The sequence below is a fragment of the Bison bison genome, unplaced genomic scaffold (assembly GCF_000754665.1).
Source record: "Bison bison bison isolate TAMUID 2011002044 unplaced genomic scaffold, Bison_UMD1.0 scf7180017864204, whole genome shotgun sequence".
Lineage (NCBI taxonomy): Eukaryota > Metazoa > Chordata > Mammalia > Artiodactyla > Bovidae > Bison > Bison bison.
The window spans coordinates 1585776-1591065 of NW_011494776.1; positions in this window are offsets into that span (position 1 = coordinate 1585776).

Here is a 5290-nt window from a genome sequence, read left to right on the forward strand (position 1 = left end):
AGATGGGAATACCAGACCACCTGACATGCCTCTTGAGAAACCTGTATGCAGGTCAGGAAGGAACAGTTAGAACTGGACATGGAACAACAGCTGGTTCCAAATAGGAAAAGGAGTATGTCAAGGCTGTATATTGTCACCCTGTTTATTTAACTTATATGCAGAGTATGTCATGTGAAATGCCAGGCTGGATGAAGCACAAGCTGGAATCAAGGTTGTCGGGAGAAATACGAATAATCTCCGATATGCAGATGACACCACCCTTATGGCAGAAAGTGAAGGAGAACTAAAGAGCCTCTTGATGAAAGTGAAAGAGGAGAGTGAAAAAGTTGACTTAAAGCTCAACATTCAGAAAACTAAGATCATGGCATCTGGGCCCATCACTTTGACAAATTGATGGGGAAACAGTGGAAACAATGTCAGACTATTTTTTGGGCTCCCCAAAATCACTGCATATGGTGACTGCAGCCATGAAATTAAATGATACTTACTCCTTGGAAGGAAAGTTATGACCAACCTAGATAGCATATTGAAAAACAGAGACATTATTTTCTCAACAAAGGTCTGTCTAGTCAAGGTTATGGTTTTTCCAGTAGTCATGTATGGATGTAAGAGTTGGACCATAAAGAAAGCTGAGCACAGAAGAGTTGATGCTTTTGATTTGTAGTGTTGGAGAAGACTCTTGAGAGTCCCTTGGACTGCAAGGAGATCCAACCAGTCCATTCTAAAGGAGATCAGTCCTGGGTGTTAATTGGAAGAACTGATGTTGAAGCTGAAACTCCAATACTTTGGCCACCTCATGCGAAGAACTGACTCATTTGAAAAGACCCTGATTCTGGGAAAGACTGAGGTTGGGAGGAGAAGGGCATGACAGAGGATGAGATGGTTGGATGGCATCACCGACTCGATGGACATGAGTTTTGGTAAACTCTGGGAGTTGGTGATGGACAGAGAGGCCTGGCGTTCTGTGGTTCATGCAGTTGCAAAGAGTTGGACATGACTGAGCAACTGAACTGAACTGAACTGAACCCTCCCCAGTATTCTGGCCTGGAGAATTCCCTAGACTCTATAGTCCAAAGAGACAGACACAACTGAGAGATTTTCACTTTTACTTTCCAACTGAGGATGGAAAAGCTGTATTCAGACAGCAAAAACAAGACCTGGAACTGACTGTGGCTCAGATAATCAGCTTCTCAAAGCAAAATTAAGGCTTAAAGTAAAGAAAACCAGGAAAATACCAGGGCAGCAAGTTATGACTTAAGTCAAATCCCATATGAATTCACAGTAGAGGTAATGAGTATATTCACGAGACTAGGTCTAGATAACAGTGTGTCTGAAGAACTATGGACAGAGGTCTGTAATAATGTACAGAAGGTGGTGAACAAAATTATCCCAAAGAGAAAGCAAGCCAAGAAGGCAAAGTGGTTATCTGAGGAAGCTAAAGAATACAGAAGAATGAAGAGAAGTGAAAAGCAAAGGAGAGAAGGAAAGTTACATCCATTAGTTGCAGAGTTTCAAAGAATAGCTAGAAGAGAAAAGAAGGACTTCTGCATGAACAGAGCTTAACAATAGAAGTAAATAACAAAAGGGGAAAGACTAGAGATCTCTTCAGGAAAATTGGAAACATCAAGGGAGCATTCTGCTCAAAGATGGGCAAAATAACAGATAAAAATGGTAGATAGCTAGTAGTTGCTGAAGAGCTCAAGAAGAGATGGAAATAATACATGGAAGAACTGCATAAAGAAAGATCTTAATGAACTGGATTACTACAATGGTGTGGTTAGTCACCCAGACCCAGACATTCTGGAGTGCAAAGTCAAGTGGGCCTTAAGAGGCACTACTGTTAATAAAGCTAGTGGATGTGATGAAATTCCAGCAGAGCTATTCACATCCCTAAAGGAGGATGTCATCAAGGTTTTGCATTCATTATGTCAGCAAATCTGCAAGACTCAGCAGTGGCCACAAGACTGGAAAAGGTCAATTCTTATCCTAATTTCCAAGAAGGGTAGTACCAAAGAATGTGCTAACCATCAGACCATTGTGCTCATCTCTCATGCTAGTGAGGACATGCATAAAACCTTGTATGCTAGGCTTTAGCACTAGGCAAACCAAGAACTTCCAGATGTCCAAGCTGAGTTTAGAAAAGGAAGAGGAACTAGAGCTCAAATTGCCAACATTTGCTGGATTATGGAGAGAGCAAGGGAATTTCAGGAAAACATCTACTTTTGTTTCATGAAATTACAAGATGTCATGAAATTAAAAGATGCTTACTCCTTTGAAGGAAAGCTGTGACAAATCTAGACAGCATATTAAGAAGCAGAGACATCACTTGGCCAGCAAGGATCGTCAAAGCTATGTTTCTTCCAGGAGTCATGTATGGATGTAGGAATTGGACTATAAAGAAGGCAACATGCTGAAGAATTGATACTTTTGAATTGTGGTGCTAGAGGAGACTCTTGAGAATCCCTTGTACAGCAAGGCGATAAAACCAATCAATTCTAAAGGAAATAAAGCACAAATAGTCATTGGAAGGACTGATTCTGAAGCTGAAGCTTCAATACTTTGACCACCTGATAAAAAGAGCTGACTTATTGGAAAAGACCCTGATATTGGGAAAGATTGAAGGCAAATGGAGAAGGGGGTGGCAGAGGATGAGTTGATTGGATGGCATCACTGACTCATTAGACATGAATTTGAGCAAACTCCAGAGATAGAGGAGGACAGAGCAGCCTGGTGTGCTACAGTCCATGGGGTTGCAAAGAGTCAGACACAACTGAGTGACTGAACAACAACAATACCTTCTTTATCCATTCATCTGTCAATGGACACATAGATTGCTTCCGTGACCTAACTATTGTAAATAGTGCACTGTAATAAACATAGATTTATTTAAATACATAGAAGTGGGATTGCTAAGTTATATGGCAGTTCTATTTAATATTTTGAGGGAAACTCCCTAATATTTTCTGTAGTGGCTGAACCATTTACATTTCCACCAATAGCATACAAGTATTCCACATACTTTTCTCCACATCCTTATCAAAACATGGTTAATAGCCATCCCACAGATGTGAGATGAAATCTCACTGTGGTTTTGATTTGCATTTCCCTGAATATTAGTGATGTTGAACATCTTTTCATGTAACTCTTGGCCATCTCTATATCTTCTTTTGAAAAATGCCTATTTATGTGTTTTATCCATTTTTTAAAATTGGATTATTGAACTCTTTGCTTTTGAGTTGTATGAATTCCTTGTATATTTGGATATTTACCTCTTATCATATATATTTTCTGTAAATATTTTTTCCCATTTTAGGATGCTGTTTGTTTTCCTGATAGTTCACCTTGCCCTCCAGAACCTTTTTAGTTAAATGAAATCTCATTTGTCTATTTCTGCTTTTATTTCCTGTGCATTTGGCATAATACAAAAAAAGGACAAAAACAAACAGAATCAAAAAGTAAAATACTGCTGAAAGCAATGTTAAAGAGATTTTCCCTGTTTTCCTTCAGGAGCTGTACAGTTTTAGGACTCAGATTTATGTCTTTAGTCCATTTTGAGTTCAATTATATAGTCTTAGATAAGGGTCAAATCTCATCCTTTTTTATGTATTAGATACCCAGTTTTTCCAGCATCATTCCTTGAAAAGAGTATCCTTTCTCTATTGTGTATTCTTGGCAACATTGTTAATGATCAGTTGACAGTGTACAGACAGCGCTGTTTCTGAGCTCTCTAGTCAGTTCCATTGGTCTATATGTATGTTTCTATGTCAGTATATGTAGTTTAGATTACTGGAAATTTACAATGTAATTTTAAAAGGGGAATTGTGGTGATTCTAGCTTTCTTCTTGCTCAATACTGCTTCAGATATTCAAGGCCTTTTGGGGTTACAATGTTATTTTTATTCCTCTTAAAATTCCATTGGGATTTTGAAATATGCAACATCTTGATATCTTCATTTTAAATTATTATTATTTTTTTAATTTAAATTTATTTATTTTAATTGGAAGCTAATTACTTTACAATATTTTATTGGTTTTGCCATACATCATCATGAATCCACCACAGGTGTACATGTGTTCCCCATCCTGAACTCCTCTCCTACCTCTCTCCCCGTATCATCCCTCTGGGTCATCCCAGTACACCAGCCCCAAGCATCCTGTATCCTGCATCAAACCTGGACTGGCGATTCATTTCTTATATGATATTATACATGTTTCAATGCCATTCTCCCAAATCACCCACCCTTTCCTTCTCCCACAGAGTCCAAAAGACTGTTCTATACATCTGTGTCTCTTTTGCTGTCTCGCATACAGGGTTATCATTACCACCTTTCTAAATTGCATATATATGCATTCAGTTCAGTTCAGTTCAGTTCAGTCTCTCAGTCATGTCCGACTCTTTGCGACCCCATGAAACTCAGCACGCCAGGGCTCCCTGTCCATCACCAACTCCCGGAGTTCACTCAAATTCATGTCCATTGAGTTGGTGATGCCATCCAGCCATCTCATCCTCTGTCGTCCCCTTCTCCTCCTGCCCCCAATCCCTCCCAGCATCAGAGTCTTTTCCAATGAGTCAACACTTCTCATGATGTGGCCAAAGTATTGGAGTTTCAGCTTCAACATCATTCCTTCCAAAGAAATCCCAGGGCTGATCTCCTTCAGAATGGACTGGTTGGATGTCCTTGCAGTCCAAGGGACTCTCAAGAGTCTTCTCCAACACCACAGTTCAAAAGCATCAATTCTTTGACGCTCAGCCTTCTTCACAGTCCAACTCTCACATCCATATATGACCACTGGAAAAACCATAGCCTTGACAAAACGGACCTTTGTTGACAAAGTAATGTCTCTGTTTTTCAATATGCTATGTAAGTTGGTCATAACTTTTCTTCCAAGGAGTAACTATCTTTTAATTTCATGGCTGAAGTCACCATATGCAGTGATTTTGGAGCCCAAAAAATAAAGTCTCACAGTTTCCACTGTTTCCCCATCTATTTCCCATGAGGTGATGGGACCAGATGCCATGATCTTAGTTTTCTGAATGTTGAGCTTTAAGCCAACTTTTTCACTCTCCTCTTTCACTTTCATCAAGGGGCTCTTTACTTCTTCTCCACTTTCTGCCATAAGGGTGGTGTCATCTGCATATCTGAGGTTATTCATATTTCTCCTGGAAATCTTGATTCCAGCTTGTGATTCATCCAGCCTGGCATTTCGCATGATGTACTCTGCATATAAGTTAAATAAACAGGGTGACAATATACAGCCTTGACATACTCCTTTTCCTATTTGGAACCAGT